At 35.0% G+C, this 21,252-nt stretch overlaps 1 protein-coding gene and 1 long non-coding RNA gene across 4 annotated transcripts in view; one reads left to right on the top strand and one right to left on the bottom strand.

Annotated features, from left to right (window-relative positions):
- The window catches only part of CPA6 (carboxypeptidase A6), a 364,131-nt gene that overhangs the window by 274,724 nt on the left and 68,155 nt on the right, over positions 1 to 21,252 (top strand). The gene's annotated exons all lie outside the window — the stretch shown is intronic.
- Positions 420 to 21,252, bottom strand: part of LOC141549359 (uncharacterized) — a 103,197-nt gene continuing 82,364 nt past the window's right edge. For all 3 annotated transcript variants that reach the window (XR_012484338.1, XR_012484337.1, XR_012484339.1), the window contains 2 exons: positions 17,556 to 17,694; positions 420 to 4,448 (listed from right to left, as the gene is read on the bottom strand). This is a non-coding gene — a long non-coding RNA (uncharacterized LOC141549359). The remainder of the gene's footprint in view (positions 4,449 to 17,555; positions 17,695 to 21,252) is intronic.

The raw sequence follows: 21,252 nt of genomic DNA, 5'->3' as shown, positions 1-21,252 counted from the left end.
ATAATCCTACTATCCACCAGCACAAAAATTACCACTCACTGAAGATTCAGATGATGGTTAGCATTTTTCGACAATAAGGTATTTTTAATTAAGGCATGTACAATTTTTTAGATGAAATACTATTGCACACTTACTGCAGTATAGTGTTATTGTTCATCTTTCATTCTTGAAGAGGATGAATGACATCACAAGTGTGATGTCTTGACTTACATATAAATTGGATTTAAGTGAGACAAAGTTTTGCAAAGTTGTCAGCCTCACTCACTGTCACTCAAATTCATTGGAATTCAGTGGCAAGACAAAAGTCAAGATGATTGGCAATGGCCCAGGATTCAGTAGGTGATTTTGACCTTTCTAAATAAAGGTCTTTTCCAGATCTCTTTTCTGAGGCAATTACCTATTCAATGACCAAGGGCTGCATAAACCTAATTTTTACATGTTGTGGGAAACCAAAAAATTCATGTGATTCACTTTATTGTAATATTCACTTTATGTGGTGGTCAGGAACCAAACTCACAATATCTCTGGGATATACCTGTATTTATAAGCATCTACTAATCCAGGAAAAAGCCAAGATACAGTGCCTCCTTTTAAAGAGCTCAGGGTCTAATGGGAGAGGCAACATGCAAACAACAATATACAAACAAGAATGGCTCAGGATAAATTGGAGACAATCAACTGAATGAAAGCATTAGAATTAAGAGAGAAAGTCAGGAAAGATTTCCTATACAAGATGGGATTAAGGGATCTTGAAGGAAACCTGGAGGTAATGATAAAGGAGAGAATTCCAAGCATAATCAATGAAAATAACCAAAACTGGAAGAAGGAATGCTTTGTGTATATTCATTTTTTATGTGCAGAACTAGTATCACCAAATCACAGAATACATTGTAGATTGCAAAGTGTAAAAGACTAGAAAGCAGAGTGGGTTTTTCATAGTTTTGAATGCCAAACAGAGGGTTTTATATTTGATTCTAGAAGGCATAAGAAGTACTGTAGTTTAATGAGAGTAGAGGATAAAATGGTCAGAACTGCATTGTAAGATGACTTTGACAGCTGAATGAAAGATGAACTGAAGTGGAGAGAGACTTGTGTCAGGAAGACCCACCAGAAGGCTATTGAAGTAATGCAGATATGAAGAGATGAGAGCCTATATGTGGCAAACATTTCTTAAACACTTCTTAAATGGGAGATTCAAGAGGAAAACAAAACAGTGGCTGTCCTTATGGAGCTTGTGATGGATAGCTATTGTCATAGATTGCGCAGCTTACTCAAACATATTAACTGGCAGATAAGAAGATCCATAACCTCTCTTCTCAGTTTATTCATCTGCAGAACAAAAAGGTTGAATTAGATTATCTCTTTTGTCCCTCCTAGCTCTAACATTCTGTTGTTCTCTGAACCACCACTTGCACTTCTGTGCTCCCAGAATCTTGGCCAAAATATTTAACCTCTCTAGGCCTAAGTTCCTTTATCTATAAATTGAAAAGCAGCTATGATAGAGCTGAGATCTGAAATCAGAAAGAGTTATTTTTGTAAATTAAAATCCAGCTTCAGACATTTATTAGCTGTGCAACTCTGTTTGCCTCAATTTCCTCATATGCACAGTGAGCTGAAGAAGGAAATGGAAAATCACTCCTGTATCTTTGCAAGAAAACTCCAATTTTTTTTTTTTTTTAAACAAAGAGTCAGACAAAAGTGAAATTACAGAACAACAAAAATGAAAAGTCTGGATTGAAGTAACTCTGATGTATCTGTAAGCTTTAAATCTATGATCCTAAATATCTGGGTGTCCCAATGAAGGAAGAAAGAACAGTAAAATCAGCAAATAATTAGTATTTCTGAATTGATCACCAGGCTAGAAAGCTTATTTTCTTATTTACTTTTATTCATTTAAATTTAAAAAGAACCAACAGATACTAAATGGAGAACACTGAAAAACAGTCCATCAGAAATGTAAGTTACACCATATATTTTTTGCTGCTTCATCTCTCAAACTGGCAGCTATCTAATAGTGTCAGAAAATACTTCATTTTTCATGCTTTTTTTCCTGATTTCTATAGTTGCCATCCTCCTCCCTATTTCCTAACACTTTGAGCCATCAAACTCTATTTTGGGAATGGTTAGGAATTCCCACAAGCAAAGAAAATTAAAATTAATTTGATGGGTCAGGATTGGAAAATCTTTCTCTTGTAAATGATTGTTTATTACAAAGGTTGCAGAACTGTTGCTAACATTATACCATTATTCATGGTGATTTGTGATATTTTCTTTGGCTTTAATAGAGTCAGAATTAAAATCACCAGATGCTCCCTTCCCTCTGGAAGTAGAAAGGAATTTGGAAGAATGCTGCCCATTGGCAATAAAGATTCCCTAAAATATAACAGGCCAAGATATACATTACTAGCTTTGCTTCACTTCAGTAAAGGAGAAATACAACTAGAGAATATGAACAAATGAGATAAAAAAAGTGTTAAATTTACAAAGACACTGCCTAAAGGAAATAGAACAGAGCCCTGAAGAAGTTGGGAGAGTTATAGGCTATCAACCCAAAGGAGTTTTTAGAAAGACCAAAAAAAGGGAAGAATTTCAAGAAAGGCAGAAAGAAGATTTGAAGTAGTATAAAATAGTTATTTTATAAAATTTAAATAAAATTATGAAATTGAATGGAAAAAAAAACCCTGATTTTCCCCTTTCTTGAAGATTTCTACAGCATCTTCCAATAAGTATTTTGTTATTGTTGTTTCTACTATGCAATCAGCATGAAATTTATAGGGGATGAAGACAAAATATAGATTGTTGTCTCTTCCCCTAAAGAACCTACAATTTAGGTGTAAAATGGGAGAAATTATCAAATAAAGTGTGAAATTATGCAATACAGGGTAGCAGTACTATAAGAATTATAAGCAGAGAAATCAATTATAAGGGTCAAAGAACAGTAAGCTTTATGGAAGAGATGGGATTCAAAGTGGACCTTAGATGAAAGATGGAATTTAAATGAACAGAGGAAAGAGTAACAATAGGATCAGAGACACTGAGCTAAGACTGAACCCCATGTCTGAGAAAGTGAAATGATAAACCATTTTAAATTATAGGAGTAGTGGCAGTAGGATATGCAACCAGGTGGAGTCAGTAATGTTTTACTCTTAGCATTTCTGCTTAGTAAGCAAAAATATTTCAAAAGAAAATTGAATTCATTAAAGAAGCAAATGACATGATAAAAGCCATATTTTAGTGCAATAGAGAACTAATTGTCCAATAAACTCAGTCCTTGTAGAGTACCACTGATACAATTTCCCACGTAGCCAGGGAGTAAGAAGTTTGTTACCAGCAGTCATGTTGACATATAATGTAGGTGACTTTAACAGATTTTGGAACATGCAAAGGACTTTTTGTAATTGATTCCAGTTTGCTAACTACCTGTTAAATAGCTGTCCCTTTGATTGCATATAGATGTAGAATGAGAACTGGGACTTTCAAGAAGCATTAGTTATCCTTGACTTCTCTCTTGATTGGAACTCTCTTGTTTTGACCTTTTTTTTTTGTCTAACTTCTTAAAAACTGATATCTGATGAAAGACAATGTGCTACAGAGATAATCCTTGGGCCTTCTAACAATATGCAAGTCTCAGTTTTTGTTTTGTTTTGTTTTGTTTTATGCTTGGGCATTTATTCTTTCATTTCAGGGGGAATATGTTGGAGGTTACTACCTTGAAAGTCTCAAAAATTCAAAAGTTCAGAATTGCAAGCCATCTTGGAATCCAGGAGTCTGGAATTTAGGAGTTCAGAACTTTGGCTTAGGAATTAAGTCAATAAATGGGTTCTATAACCAACCCATCAGTACTTGAAATAAGAATTTATTTAGCAGATATTATGGTTATGTTTGTTGCCATTAGTTTTCAAAGAGGATCAAAATAACATCACTTTTTTAAAGCGTTGAATTACCATGTGTTTAGCTGTGGCTGATCAGACCAATCAATACAAGTTTGGAACATTCTGCCACAAATCAGACACAAATAGTCTCTCTGATCATTTGGGGTGGCTTCTCTAACTTTATGTTGGTATACTGTCTTGCTTTCACAAGCACACCACAATGAAGTCAGCACAACAGATCTATAGACCTTCAGTTTGATAATCAGTCTAATACCTCTTCTCTCCCACACTTTATCTCAGAATCTCCCAACAGTAAATTAGTTCTAGCAATGCAGGTGTCAACCTCATTATCAATGTATCCATTCCTGGAAAGTATACTGCCATGGTAAGTGAACTTATCTGTAGCATTCAAAACGTCACAATTTGTTGATGGTTCTGCATATGCATGGTGTGGTGCTGGCTGATGAAGTACCTGTTTTCTTGCTGTGGATTATTAGGTCAAAATTAGCACAAGTAGCAGTTGATCCATACTTTGTTTCATCTCAGCGTCAGAGGCTGCATTGAGTACACAATCACCTGCAAACAAAAATCATGCACCAAGAATTTGTATTCAGTCTGAGCTTATTCTCCCTAGAAAATGAAATGGGCAATTGCATACAATGAAAATGCTATTCAACATATGGTTGACAGACTAAATCCAGTTATAGATTTTCTATAGAAAAATATATCCTAAAATACTTTTATTACATATCATAAAGACTTTCTCAGGCTCTCCCTTCTCTGGAACAGCATCAGTGGCATTTATATATATACAAATCAATACTGGAATCATTGGCTAAATCTCACATTAGAAAGATTAGTCAAGCAGTTATATGTATAATTGAGTAGAGCCTGGAATTAGGACATCCAACTAAGTAGCTCTCATAATAATCAAAACATAAGGATATATAAATTAATCAAAAGAGGAGCTCTGAAAATAGAAAAAATGAAGATGATCAACATCTCAAAGGGGAGAAATGTCAATCACCAAATACCAATTGAGCCTCTACTTGTATATAAAGAGGCATCAGGCTAAACAATGAAAAGGAAAGAAAGGGAAGATTGAGAAGTTTCTGGTTGGATTAGAAAAAGCAATGAAAAGACTAATGTAATCTAACAAGGTTTTTGGTATCACGTTCCTCTTCAGGAACAAAAGACAAACAGCAATAGATACACAAGGTTTTGTCTTATCCCTCTGTGTCTCTGTCTCCATGTCTCGTTTGTCCCTGTCTGTGTGTGTCTCAATCCCTCTCTCTCTATAAATTTTTCAGCATCTAGGGATCCATGAATTTATTCATCATTTCTATCAAGATGATTCCCAGATCTATGCATCCAGTCCAATCTTTCCTCCAAGCTTCAGTTCTAAATCATCAATTCAAGTTGTATTTCCAAGAGATGTATTGAACCCAAACTTTCTAAAACTGAACTCATTTTTCTCCTAAACTCTTCCTTCTTTCAAACTTTTCTATTTCTTTCTGAACCACTACTATTTTTCCAGCAACTCAGGTTCATAATAGCGGCACTTCCTGGATTCTTTAATCTCCTTTATACCACATATCTAATCAGTTGTCAAATTTATCCTTTCCACATTCATAACATTTTTCATATCATATCCCTTCTCTCTACTTACAGAGCTACCATCTTATTTCAGATTCCCCTTCACCTAGATTATTTCAATCTTCTTATTATTTTCCCTGTCTCATATCTCTCAACATTCCATTCCATCTTGCACACTATTACTTTTCCTCAGCTGCAGATGTGAATGTGTATACCCCACTCAATCAACTCCATTGGCTTCCTATAGATCTAGAATAAAATAAGAACTTCTTTCTTTAGTTTTTAGAGCTCTACATCGGCTGGTCCCCTCTTATCTTTCTAGATTTGTTGTATATTACTCCCACTTCTGTATACTATAATTGAGCAAAATTTGCTTTCTCTTTTTCTCATTCATGACCCTCTTTCTCTGTCATCTCTTGGTCTTTGCACTGATTGTCTCTCATGCCTTTAATCCATTTTCTCCTTACCTCTGCCTTATAATTCTTTCTTTTAGAGGCAGCTTAAATACCATCTTCTCCATGGAACCTTCCCTCATCTCCCAGCTGCCAGTTCCCTCCCTCCCAGACTACCTTGTATTTAAATACTTTGTAGAAGTGTATTTATGTTTACATTTATGCTATAGATAGATAGATAGATAGATAGATAGATAGATATAGGAGAATATAGGTGGCACAAGGGATAGAGCACCAAGCTTGGAATCAGGAAGATCTGAATACAAATCAGGCCTTAGACATTAGCTGTAAAACTCTTGGCAAGTCACTTAATCCCTCTTTGCCTCAGTTCCTCATCTATAAAATGGAGACACCCTGGATAAGGAAAGAACTACTCCAGTATCTTTGCCAAGAAAACCCCATAGACTTTGTCCATGCGGTCACATAGAGATAGATATGAATTGACCCCCTGAACAACAACAAACGTGTTTGTATTCATATTTGTCATCTCCCCTATTTAAATATAAGAGAATTTCATTCTTTGTAATTATATCCCTGGTGCTTAGCACAGTACTTGATGAATGATAATCACTTGATAAATATTTTCTCATTGAATGATTGATTGACTAATTGATTGCAAGGTTTGATGCCAGGCACTAGGGTTACAAAGACAAAACAAGTATTAATTTCTGCCACATATAAGACAATTATCAGAGAGAAAATACATTAATAACTAAGAAACTAGAATGTGGAATAGATTAAAGGGTTACTGAATCCAAAGTTAGGAGTGCATGTGACTGAATGAGTATTGATGCAAGTAATAGAAACAAGGAAACTTCTCACATATTTTTAGAACCATTTTGCTTAGCATTACTGATTTTCACTTAGCTAGCGTACTAAGTAGGTGAAATAATAAATCAAAAGGAAATAAGAGAGCATTTAATGGACAATTGGAGAAGATTCAGTAAATAGCCAAAACCAATATACTAAAAATAAACCAACTCTATCAAACCATATTTTCCCTCTTCCTCCCCAAAACCCCAAAGCCTGCTTGATTCCATGTTGTCTGTGTCCTTCTGATTTATTCCTATTCTTCTTGAAGCATCTCTGGTGCTGCTGGTGTCCGGCAATCACCCTACCCCATCTCCCACACTTTAATATATTTCTGATGCTAATTACATGGTTCAATAAGAAAGGCTAATCAGAAAAGAGTTAGATTTAGAAATCTAAGTGTTGAGATTCTGAAGAAATGTTGAAGCTTGAGGGAAGGCAGAATGAATATTGGAGTTTAGTTTAGTCAAATGTATCTTTTGGATGTAGTCTATAATTCCCTCACCAATTTTTTTTATATGAGACAAGATTTCATTGTTTCTGATGCTGATAGAATTTTATGTTTATCTCATTTGTCAAAACCACTCCTAAATGTGTAAAACAATTTTTGCCTAAACTCACTTTCAGCAGTTTTTATTGCCAACTTCTTAGATTGAGTATTTTAAATGGGCTGGTATTGTGTTGGCCCATGCGTTATTTGTAGCATTAATTCTTGGCTCAAAGAATTCTGCATTGTCAAGACAAAGTTCGCTATTACCTTTGTTTCATAGATCAATTTTGAAAGTAAGTCAAAAAGCACAAATTGAAGACACAAGACAATGGAACTGAACTAACTCGATAGCACCTGTCATAGTCATTCAGAGCTTTTAGAAATAATCACCTGTTTAAAAAAAAGAAAGAAGGAAAGAAAAGAAAACAAAGAAGAAGAAATAGTAGCCTGTTAAAATTCCATAGAGAGAGGCAAAGCACTTTGAGAAGGAAGAATCTATCAGTTAAAGTTTGTTGTCTTTGAGAAGAAAATGTGCCAAAAGTGGAAGAAATATAGATAATCTTAGAGTCCATCATCTATAATGGATGCTATGGAATTTATGGTTAGAACCAAGGCAAGGTGAAGAGTGGAAGAAAAACTTTAAATTCTGTTGTGCTGTGAACACCAAGAAATTCCACTAACTCTGATCTTTGCTACCACATTTGGCCTGAAATGAAACATAAAATTGATAGAGGAAATCTCCCATCTTATATGGAATACTTGTTCTTCTATTGACAAGCTTCATTCAAAATCACACTTCATAAGTCCTCACTAATGTCTTTCTTTTTTCTCTGATCAGTCAAACACCACTGATTCAAAGACAAACGTATTTAATGAAATTGCACGGCAAAAACACATGCAAAATTGCATTTCCCATAAAACTGGGGCACACTACCACAAATATATATTATATTCTTATTAGAAGATGGACTGTATATGAGGGTCACAAATGAGGAGAAGGAAAAATTTAGGCATGTAATGGGCAACAACATAAAGAACATATTTGACCAAGGCACATATGTAAAGGGAGAGGGACCTCATTTCTCTGCACCAATATTTTCTGGTGATATCATGCTGTTCTCACTGGTCCTTCTCAATAGATATAGCATCTTCCCTAGGGGTTCTGCTGGTTCCCAGTGGTCTCAGCTGAGTGGTTCCATGGAAGGTACTAGATTGGTAGACTCAGGCTTGATTAGCTAAGTTAAATCAGTGTCAGCTAGAACTTCTCCCAGCTAAAAGTAGAAGGAGAGCCTTTTAGTCATAGCCACTAAATGTAGCTGACAAATGTTAGGAAGAGCACTCCTGAGCTAAAATTAGGTCTTTCTTTTCCAACTTCTATGTTGAATGAAGAGATCAAAGACCTTTGTGGATTGATTCTTAGTATGGTCTGACAAAAGGTAAGAGAAGAAATCAAAGTTTACCAGTCTAGGGGCAGCTAGGTGGTACAGTGGTTAGAATACCAGCCCTGAAGTCAGGAGGACCTGAATTTAAATCTGACCTCTGACATTTAACACTTCCTAGCTGTGTGACCCTGGTCACTTAACCCCAATTGACGCAGCAAAAAAAAAAAAAAAAAAAAAAAAAAGTTTACTAGACTAGCTCACTTTTTTATCTTTGTCAGCAGCAAAGCCTGTTTGCTATATTTTGGCCAATGAAAAAGACTTTTCCTACATATAAATATTTAGTTCTTTTAGTTCTTATTGTACTTCCATGTCAAAATCCAGCCTTGGTTCCACATGATAAACTATAACATAGGAGTCAACATTTATTTTAAACTAAGGAGTCACTAATAGTAAGTAGATAGTCACACTGGTGAATAGGGCTTTTAGATCTTTTGAATTGGTGAATTTATGTTTTTTAAGATTTAGGACAGAAAAAGTTAGCTGTCTCAAAGTTTAGAAGGTTTCTCCAAAGTGAGAGAAAAATCTATAAGAAGAAAAGGTATCTTAGCATAAGATCCATATCCTGAGGTTGATGTACAAATTATATATCTCAAAGAATTATCTATAAATAAATGAGAGTATGGCCTCTTTTCATTCTACTTCAGTTTTTGTGAACATTAGATTTAGTGAAATAAGTCCTCAATCCTAAGGTTGAAAACCAGAAGTTTTGGTTGGAAAAAATGATGTTGCCAAATGTAGACTAAAAATAAAATAGATTTTTCTCAGAGGGTATCTAAAGCATATGTGCAAAATGTGCTAAGTAAAAGGGAATATGTGGATAATTGAGAAAATAACTAATCCCTTTGCCACACTAAAAATTAGATATAAAATCTGCTAAGTACTTGATTAGGCCAATAAAATTTCATATTTAATTACATAACAGAAAATAGCTCATTATGAGGAAAATTATCTGTATTTTAAATTACATATCTTTTTGTCCATAAGGTAGATACAATACTTTGATTCTTCTCTTAGTATTTGTATTTCCCCATTCTCTCCTTCTCCTTTTTTCCCTCTCTCTCTCTCTGCTTCCTCCTTCCCTTTCCCTCCTCTCCTTCCCTTAACTTTTTTTCATAACTGTCCCTTTTTCTGTACCAGTAACCTTAGGTAGATCCCCTCCATTTCTTTTCCTAGGCAGGTTTAAAGAGTTCTATCTTTATCTCTACAACAGGAAGGTGATATCCACCTGGTCAATGACAGAGTTGACAAATAATCACTTTAGCCACTTGAGGGTGAGGATCAAAGAAAGTGAATTTTCTTTCTCAGGACAATCTTTTCATATTACCACTACTGTTATTTGTAAAGGGATGTGTGTATATAAACAAATTTCTAAACAATAGTAGTATTTTTACATACAGTCTTGTGTATTTGGATACTCTGTTTTGTTTTTATTAAAGTATTTTTTTTTACTTTCAAAACGCATGTTTTGCAAAACCTTCTGTTCCAAATTCTCCCCCCTTTTTCTCCATCCCCTCCCCTAGAAGGCAAGTAATCCAATATATATTAAACATGTTAAAAAATATGTGTTAAATCCTGTAATGTTCTCTCTAAAATGTAATGTTCTCTGTTGAGGTTTGTTTGGGGTCTCTGGAGGCAGCCTTCGTTTCAGTTCAGTAATCACCATAAGTGCAGCCAGGGGTTAAAGTCCAAATCTTTTATTGTCTCCTTCAAAGTTCCATCTCCTTCACTTGGGGCTCTGCTAGTTTTCTTAGAAGCCTATTTCTCTCTCCTTGGTTCTGAGAGCTTGAGTTCCCGTCTCTGACTTCTGAATCTCCCTGTCTGAATCCTGGCTGGGGCTCTGTAGCTTATAAGCCCCACACTGAGTGTAAATCAATCATTATATCACTAAGAAAACCATTATTTGTTGTAGGATTAAATCAATGCTAAACTAGTTTTAACCATTATCTCCTCATTTCTACTTAGTACCTTGTTTCAAGTTGTGGCCCATAACATCTCCTTGTAGGATTAAATCAATCATACTGAACAATGCTAAATTAGATAACTATTGTCTCTGTCAATTCCACTGTCTTAGTGCCTTGTAAGAGTCCTTTGTTTCAAGTTCAGAGTTCTGGCCCATAATAAAATCCAATATATGCATATATATTTATACAATTATCTTGCTCACAAGAAAAATCAGATCAAAAAGCCAAAAAAAAAAAAAAATAGAAAGAAAATAAAATGCAAGATAACAATAACAAAAGGCATGAAAATGCTATGTTGTCATCTACACTCAGTTCCCACAGTCCTCTCTCTCTGGCTTTCTTCATCACAAGATCATTGGAACTGGCCTGAATCATCTCATTGTTGAAAAGAGTCACATCCATCAGAATTGATCCTCATATACTCTGCTCTTTTCACTTAGCATCAGTTCACATAAATCTCTCCAGGCCTCTCTGAAATCATCCTGCTGATTATTTCTTATAGAACAATAATATTCCATAACATTCATAGACCATAACTTATTCAGCCATTTGCTAACTGATGGGCATCCCCTCCCTTTCTAGTTTCTTGGAAACTTTGTTAATAATTGAAAATTAGATTTTATCATGAAACCAGGATACTTTATTAATGGTGGATAAGATTATAATTACATAAAACAAATTTTAAAGACTAAACTGAGACAGAATATTGCCAGATATCTCACAGCAAATGGCAAAGCTAGAGTTTGAAACCAAGCTTTCTGATTCAACTTTCAATGTGTACTAAATAAACACATGTATTAAGCACTTTAAAAACACCACCCCTGCCCTCAAGGAGTTTATAATCCAATAAAAAAGACACATACACCAAAAAGGGAAAAATTAGGATAAAATTGTATTTATCTGGATTAAATAAGAAAGTACAAACTGTGCCAATTATGCCATTTCAAAAAGATATTTATTCAAACATCAATATTGGGGTCAAGGAAGTTTTACTAATCATTAACTATGGTTGATTACTAGTAAAAGATACTTATAATGTATCTAGAGGTATCTAAGTGGAGTGATGTCCAGAGTAAGAGGACTGGAGTCAGGAAGATCTGACTTCAAATCCAGCATAGGTTATGACTTACATCAAGATAGGACCTTAAAGATCATGTCATCCAACTGCCTGAACTGATAAGGAAACTGAGACCCAGGAGATTAACTGACTTGACTGACACAGGAACAGACCCGAATGCTCAGAGTCACAGAAGCAACAAGAAGTATAGCAATCTAAATAAGTGGATGAGCTACTTCATAGATTTAAACAGAAAAAAAAAAAAAAAAAAAAAAAAAAAAAAAGGACCATTTGCCTCATCTGAACAATTCTTATAAGAAAACGGTGCTGAGTATACCAAAGTAAAAGGACAGTTCTGAAAATTAGCCAGGCAGGTACCCATGAAATGAGGGAATGAGAAGAAGGATACTGCTAAATCAGAGCATGGAATCAAATGGACAAAAATCTGTCCCCAAAGGGGACACTTTCTAACTGTGTTCAAAACATTTTATAACCTGCCCCACTATGTTATATCTTCTATTGATCTAATGATAAGGATATCCTTGCTAGTCCTTAAATCAGACACTTCCATGTTCCAATTCTAGGTATTTTCACTGACTGTCCCCAATGCCTGGAGATCTTTCCCTCCTCACTCCAATCTCCTGATTTCCCTGACTTCTTTCAAGTCCCAGATAAATTCCAACTTTCAACTGGAAGCATTTCCTATACCTACCTTTCCAATTTATATCTTATAAAGTTTGTTCACCGAAGCTATTTACATGTTGAATTTTCCATTAAATTATGAACTCCTTGAGAGCAGGAATTGTCTCTTAGTTTTGTCTGTAGCTCCAATGCTTAGTACCATGTCTGACACAGTAAATTCTCAAGAAATATTTATTGAGAGACATCTAGATGGCTGAATGGATAAAGCACCAGCCCAGGAGTCAGGAGAACCTGAACACTCAACACTTTCTAGTTGTGTGATCCTGGGCAAGTCACTTAATCCTAATTGCCTCTCCAAAAAGAAAAAATGGAAAAAAAAGAAATATCAATTACCTGATATTACCTTTTAATAGGCTACAATGGACAACATGAAAAGACTTCATAGGGTCATAGGTTATGACTTACATCAAGATAGGACTTTAAAGATCATGTCATCCAACTGCCTGAACTGATAAGGAAACTGAGACCCAGGAGATTAACTGACTTGACTGACACAGGAACAGACCCAAATGCTCAGAGTCACAGAAGCAACAAAAAGTATAGCAATCTAAATTTCCATAAGACAAATCAAACATTTATTAAGTACCTGGAACTGGGCTGCACACTGGGGATAAAAAGAAATGCAAAAGCAGTTCTGGCTTTCAAGGAACTTGTATTCTAATGGGTTAAGTGAATTTATCCCCAGCATTCATAATTTCTCCATTTGCTGTAACCAGTAATTCTACTGATGTAGTGTTGGCTAGTGGAGAACTTCTGTTTACTTGGTGTTATCAAGCACACAAACAGCAGAGAATCAATTTATACTCTGTTACATCTCCGCCTCAAAGGCTGCTTTGAATGTACAATCATCTGAGAATAAACCAACTCTCCCTCCACTTTGGTCTTGCCTTATAGCCTTTTCAAATTCGTGATAGCTGACCTTCTTGTCAGTTTTCTCCTCAATGAAGGCATCTGACAACATGGCTGAAACATCATGCTAAAAAAATAGGAGCAAGCACACAGTCTTGCTTCACTCCAGTGGTGACAGGGAAAGCTCAAGAGCATCATCCATTATCCAAAATCTGTGCAAACATGCCATTGTGGTACAATATTGATGAACTTTTCCAGGCAAACAAATTTTGCCATGATCTTCTACAAGCCCTCATGGCTAACAGTATCAAAGGCCTTCACTCAGATTAATGAATGTTGTATATAGACCTTTGTTCTGCTCTTGGCATTTCTCCGGAAATTGTCAGGCAGCAAATATCATATTGATTATTTCTCAGCCCTTTAGGAAGCCTCACTGGCTCTTGGATTGATGATTATCTTTCAGGTGAATGATCAGCCTATTAAGGAAGGAGGGCTCTGGCAAGAAACTTGCTGACAATAACTAAGAGAAAAATACCCCCTCCCCTTTTTTGTCACAGGACAATCAATGTCCTTTTTATTTTATTGATATAGACGATGGAGACATCCTTGAATGACTGGGTGATAACCTCTTCTTGCCATATAGCACAAAAGGTTTCACTCATCTTTTGTATAAGAAGTGAACCCCATGCCTTGAAAATCTCAACTAGAATAGAATCAGCACCAGGCAGTGCTCTACCACATGAAAAGAACCTAGTGACACTGAAAATCTCTTCTTCAATGGGAAGTTTGACTAGAGAGGAGTTGACTTAGAAGTGAGATATAGGTTCAGTGGCTTCAACATTGGTTGATGACAGTCTGTTGAGAATACTACGAAAATATTAAGCCTATTTCTCCAGGATCAGGTTCTTATCATTAATCAGTGTAGTAATCAATGAAATTAGCACTGTACCAAAGGTTTTTGGCCATTAAATAGACATCAGGGGATCATAAAAAGTTTTTTGAATTGTTAAACCATAAATGTAAAACTGAATTTCACTAGCCAGGAATCCTGCATTTTTCTAATCTTCACTTCTACTTAACTTTTGATGGAGTTAAATTCTGCCTTCTTAGAGAAGAGTGAGCTTCTAAATAAGTTCACTCAGGCAAGGAACTGGAAACTAGGTGGATGTCAATCAGATGGGAAATGTCTGAATAAGTTATAGTATATGAAGATTATGTATCAGCAGGATGATTTCAGAAAGGCCTGGAGAGACTTACATGAACTAATACTAAATGAAATGAGTAGAATCAAGAGAACATTTTACTTAGCAACAACAAGATTATGTGATAATCAATTCTGAAGAACATGGCTCTTTTCAACAATGAGGTGATTCAGGCCAATTCTAATAGTCTTGTGATGGAGAGAGCCATTTGCATCCAGAAAGAGAACTTGGAAATTAAATGCAGATCACAGCATAGTATTTTTCACCTTTTGGTTGTTATTTGCTTACTTTTTGTTTTCTTTCTCATTTTTTCATCTTTTTATCTGATTTTTCTTGTGTAGCACGATAATTATGAAAATATGTATAAAAGAACTGCGCATGTTTAATCTATATTGGATTACTTACTGTCTAGGAGAGGAGTGAAGGGAAGGAGAAAAATTTGAAACAACAAGGTTTTTCAAGGGAAATGTTGAAAACTATCTTTGCATATATTTTGAAAATAAAAAGCTATTATTTTAAAAATAAACAAATAAATAAGCTTAGATACCTTGGCAGGATACTTTCCAGGGATTTAAATATAGATGGTGAGGCTGACACATGTATTGCCAGAGCTAATTCAGTGTTTGGGACGCTTCAAAGGAAAGTATGGGAGAGAAGTTTAGGCTACCTACCAAACTGAAGATTTAAAGTCATTGTACTGACTTGTATGTCTATGAAACCTGGACAGCATACCAGTGCCATGTCAGGAAATTTAATCACTTCCATCTGAATTGCCTTAGGAAGATTCTGACGATCACCTGGCAGGATAAGATAACAGACACTAAGATCTTTTCTTGAGCTAAATTGCTAAGCATTCAAAATCTACTGCAGAAAGTGCAACTCCAATGAATTGATCAGGTTGTCTAAATGACTATTTTATGAAGAATACATTTCATCTGCCTTCTAACTAGCCAGGAATCCTGCATTTTTCTAATCTTCACTTCTACTTAACTTTGGATGTTAAGTTGAAAAAGGGAAACAAAGAAATTCTCAAGGTCTCTCTGAAAAACTTTAGAATCAATTGTAAGACATGGGAAATAATAGCACAGAATCACCTAGCATGTGCCTGAAGCAAAGAAGGGACTGTCCTCTTTGAGTAAAACAGAATTGCAGTAACTCAAAAGAAATGTGAAATGTGCAAATTTAGAGACATTTCCCCTCCAAATGTCCATATGGTTTATTTGTGCCCCACTTGTGGTAGAGCCTTCAGAGCTCATATTGTTCTGATCAGACATAGTCAGACACATTGTGATATCATTTTGATCCACTTCAAGCAAGTAGAACAACCACCATTCTAATGAGAAATATTGTTGCTGTTCATTTATTTCAGTCATGTTTGACTCTCTGTGATCCCTATTTGGGGTCTTTCTTGGCAAAGTTACTGAAGGGGTTTGACATTTCTATACTTTTATAGATGAGGGAACAGGTTTAAGTGACTTGGCCAAGATCATTTAGTATGCATCAGATTTAAACTCATAAAATTGAGTCTTCCTGATTCTAAGCCCAGTAATCTATCTACTGCATCATTTAGTTGTTCTCTAACAGGGAAATCAATATAAAAACTATGTACCAACAAAACATACACATTAGTCAAAGTTAAAGTTAAGTTAAAGATCATCTCAGAAGGAAGATACAAACAGTGATGGAAACCAAGGAAAACTCCTTGAAAAAGGTAGAATTTGAACTATAACTTGAAAGAAGTCAGGACGTAGGGATGAGGAAGGAAAGTATTCCAGGCATGGGAGATAGATCAGTGAAAATATTCTGAATCTAGAAACGGAGTGTCATGTTTAAGGAACAAGAAAGTCAATATTGTTGTGCTATAGAGAATATGGGTTGGGGGAGAAGTTGTAAGACCAGGAATTTAGAAAGAGGCCAGATTATGAGGAACTAAATTAAGAAATTTATAAAAGAGATAGTTTACAAACAGAGGGAACAAGGGAGTCTGCATAGAGGAGCAGCTCATCATCTAATCTAACTGAGCTTAGATTTGAAGAAAGGGAAATACCACCTCAGCCCCTAATTGTGGAAGGAGAAAGCATGGAGATGAAAGAAATGATTATTTCTCTCCTACATTAATAGTCAATTATTGAATTTGTACTAAGGTTTTTAACCCTATTTTTCCTTATTTAGAAATCAGCCCCTATAGGTTATTCAGGTAGTCTTGGAAGAACAAGGATCATAATGATATGAAAACTTGAATGAAATTGACCAATTGGAAAATTCATATCTTTTCAAAAGGTAAAGAAATTTTAGTTTAGGTGAATTGAAATATTCTGGCCCATTGTGTTTTACTCAGAGAGGTCTAGATAAAAGTAGATCCATCTTTTTGTCTAGATTTCCCTAAGCAGGGAAATATATGCTTAGATAAGTCTCTTTGACCAAGGTGAGTGATCAGGAAAGTCCCTCAGCTTTCATTAGAATAAGTCCATCTCTCATTATAATATTCATTCTTCTCATTAATTGTTAACCAACCAGAGTTGATTACCACTCTCAGAAACATCCATTCTTCCAAGAAACTATGTCTTTTAACTTTTTTATGTGTAACAAAAGACAGTCTGTACAGATGCACAGGAAGAGAACATGGCTAATGATAAAGTTTGGCCAAAATAAAAAATAAAGAGGGGAGAATAAAATTAGAAAGACAGGTTGGAGCCATTTTGTGGAAGGCTGTAAGTGACAGGTTGAATTTTATTCTGTTAATAATGAAGAGCCTCTAAGGATTTTGAATCAGAGGCATACCATGGTCAAAAAGGAAAGTTTCTTTCTTTTTTTTTCCCCCCAGCTATGCAAAGGATAAATTGGAGAGAGAAAAAACTAAAGAATGGAAGGCAGAGAAAACAACTAGTAAACTATTTTCATAGGCCAGACGAAAGGAAATGAAACATCTTTTAGAGTGGCAATGTCAATAGAAAGGAGAGGATGAATGAAAAAGATAGAATCAGTAATACTTGGCAACTGACTGGCTTTTTGGGAGTGGCAGGGAAACATATCCTTTAAAGGTACTTGTGGTCTTTTTCTTAAGCATGTAGTCAAAAGATGAAGCTGGTGAAAGAAATTATTCTTTGAAATAACTTTCTTACCTTTTAAAAATCTTTGATATTCAACTGAGGATAGCTTCATTTATAATACCAATTAAGAGAACTAAGATGTATATTGTCTTTTCTTGAATTCTGAAAATATTTTCTATTATCATTCTTTTGCTGTAGTTTTGATGTGTACCTGATTTAAGATGAAAAGTGATTATCAGATAAAATGTAAATTTAGAAGAACAAGGAATGCTGATTACCAGGCTTCACATTTTAGAGCAAAATACTTCCAAATTCTATCTTTTATTGGAAACTACAGATTTTTAATTATGTATCCCTTTTAAGTTTTGTATTCAATGTACTTCCAGAAAGGATTTGAGGAGGCTTACAAAATTAAATATCATGTAAGACAAAACAATTGAAAACAAAAACAAATATGAAGCAAGACAAAGGGAAAACAAAAACAAAAATCAGTTCAAAGAAGCCAAGGATTTCATGTCACCGTCGACTTGAGTATGGGAGGCATAAATTTAATACCATTCTGTACTGAATTTAACTATACATTTCCTGGGGAACCAAGGCAAGAAGAAAAATATGTTGGATTAAGTAGTTCCCATTGTTAATAAAAGCCAGCATATAAATTTGTTTACAAAGAAATAACTATTTTCTAGAATTGCTTTAAAGGCAATAGAGAAGCACATGGTCAATGTTTGCAGGCTGCAATACATTAATAAGAAATAACAGTGAAGTGGAACAAAAGCAGTCAGAGAATCAATAAATCAATTCAACATGAATTTATTAGGTAGTCTGGAAAGAAAGATGGATCAACACTGAAACAAGAGCAAGAGATAATCAATGGACAGCCCACACACTCCATTGGTTTCCACGCAATGTCAAGACAAGAAGAAAAGTCCTTCTGGCAGTATTATAAGGTCATGAATCTACAATCAGAAAGGAATTTGACAGTCATTCAGCCCACCTCTCTTTTTTTATAGTTGAAAAAACTTAAATAGGAGAAGTTAAATGGTTTGACCAATGCAATACATGTAGTAATTGACAAAGTTGAAATTCAAACTGAAATCCACTAATTCCAGAGGTTCTTTCCATAATACTATATTGTACTACCTATAGTGGTTTTGTTGTTGTTCAGTATTTTTTCAGTTGTATTCAGCTCTTAGTGACCCATTTACGATATTCTTGGCAGAGACTAGAGCAGTTTGCCATTTCCTTTTCCAGCTAATTTTACAAAAGAGGAAACTGTGGCAAACAAGGTTAAGTGATTTGCCTATTGTCACACAGCTAATAAATGAGACCAGAATTGAACTCCCTTCAGACCCAGCATTCTAACTGCTGTGCCACTTAGCTGTCTTTTTGGTGGATTTCCAGGAGGATATGAACCAACAAGATAAACGAATATGTTGCAGTTTCCATCATCAGAGGGTATATTCATATCAATGAGATCATAATACCATTGGAGAACTCAAGTATTGAATTCAATAGGAATTTATTACACGGGTGCTTATGTAAGGCAAATAGCATAAAGTGACTTCCTCAAATTCATACAACTTGTAATTGAAGGAGGCCAGATTAAAACTCAGAAAAATGAGTCTTCCTGATTCCAGGCCCATCACTTGAGCTACTGTATCACCTAGCTGCATACAGCTAAGAATAAAGCTTAGGGAATCTATAAGGAATGGCCAGTAACCAGGCTCATCAGACTCCAGCTCTCGAAAATAAGACATTTCAAGTGAACCTTTTGCAAAAGATAGACTTTAGAAGTAACCTTCATAAGGCTAAGCACCTTCTGTGAGAACCCTTTCTTAGCTCATATTCCAGATCTGATTTTAATGTGTTAGTATGGAATAGGAAAGTGTAAAAAATGTACTTATATAAGATAGTAAGAAATGAATAAGACATGGAGTCAAAAAACTAGATTCAAACTTTGATTCAGCCTCTTACAAACATGACCTTGTATATGTCAGTTAATCTCACCAAGTCTCAGTTCCCTTATTTGGAAAAAATGGAACTAATATTTACATGACCTACCTACTAGGGAAAATGATGGGTAGAAAACTAATTATGATAGATCTGGAAAATATATAATTCTGACTTTTATCCTATGAGGCTATAGAACACAAGCTGAGTAAGGGGCTGCCATCAATGTGCTTCTTTAGAATAAGAGAAACACTTTCTGAACATTAAGAATAAATGTCTTGCTTCTTTTCCATTTGTTTTTGAGCTTATTTTATATTTTCATAACAAAAATTTATTTGTGATATGAGTTCCAGGTAGCTAAGTAGAGCAATAGATAGAAAGCTGGAAAATGAGACAGGAAGATCTAAACTTGAATTCTACTTGGACATTTATTAACCATATGATTCCAGGAAAGTCAAATAATCTTTATGTGCCTCATTTTCTTATTTATGAAACGAAGGGATTGTACTTAATGACTTCTAAAGTCTCTTTTAGTTCTAAATTCTATAATATGTCCAGAATTAGCATAACAAATGAAATATTATAAGCAGAAAAAGTTTTACATGTTACCTGTCAATGTTAAATTCTTGAATAAGATTTGGAATAAGAATAATCAGAATAAAAATAAGATTTAGTTTCCATAAACCTTAGATATATTAGAACATAATACCATTTACCCTGCTATTGTCCTCCCAGAAATATGACTTCTTCCCTCCATTTAAAATCCTTCCCTGGTCCGTCATTGCCCAGTTAGGGAGTGCAAAGCTACTTACCTGACTACACTTATGCAATTATATTTCATATCCATCTACCCCAGACATAGTAGAACATCTTCCCACCCACTCTGTTGTTATATGTACTCTCTTATCCATATAGTTCTTCCTACCCACCCCTCAGTCTATTAGCCTTGATCTAGGGGAAAGAGGACATTTATTAAATTATCTGCTATGACTCAGGCACTCACTGATTTATACAATGACAAAAATAAGATAGTGCTTGATTTCTAGGATCTTATTTTCTAATAGGGAAAACAATACCCAGGGGAGAGTAATCAAAACTAAAGCAACACCACTATTGCTTCTGCAAAAATCATGACAGCTAACTACCCTGTGACTTCACTCCTCATTACTATGAGTCCCTAGACAAAAACTCCCTTCCCTAAATTTCACTTATTCTACTTGTTTTCTCTTATTAGAGCATAAGCTCATCGAGGAAAGGAAGTGTCTTATTTTTATCCTTACATACCTAGTACTTAATACAATATCTGATATTATCATAGGAAGTACTTAATAATTTCTCATTTATTCATTATTGTTCCATCAGCTCTGTTCTTCCTCTAGTCTATTCAGAATAGAGAGCAAGAAGCTCCTTTATCTTCACTCCATTTTTAAAAATAATAATAATAACAGCTTTCTTGTGGTCTGTCTTACTTACAAGGATATTTAGAGTAATTGGCTTTTCCCCACCTGGTTCTTGGTTTCCTTGTCATATTTGTGACACATTGAAAATAAAGAGTAAATCTGAAATAGAAAATTTCTACTTCTTCTGTTCTTCTGTTCAAGATTTCCCATGGCTCTTTCCCTGGTATTGTCAAGTGATTATTTTGTTATCATTTAGTATTCACTGATTTTCCACAGGGTGATAAACATCCTTACAGATTGAGCTCTATCCCTCTATTCCCTTGGAAATCCTTTTCCTTCCTGTCCCAAAGTAATTTTCCTTGTATTGAATTTTAAATCTTCTCCTTGGTATATATAAACCTGAATATTTTCAAGAG

This window comes from Sminthopsis crassicaudata, chromosome 1 (assembly GCF_048593235.1).
Source record: "Sminthopsis crassicaudata isolate SCR6 chromosome 1, ASM4859323v1, whole genome shotgun sequence".
NCBI lineage: Eukaryota > Metazoa > Chordata > Mammalia > Dasyuromorphia > Dasyuridae > Sminthopsis > Sminthopsis crassicaudata.
Note: the sequence above shows the minus strand (reverse complement) of the source record. Positions and strands in the feature narration are given on the sequence as shown.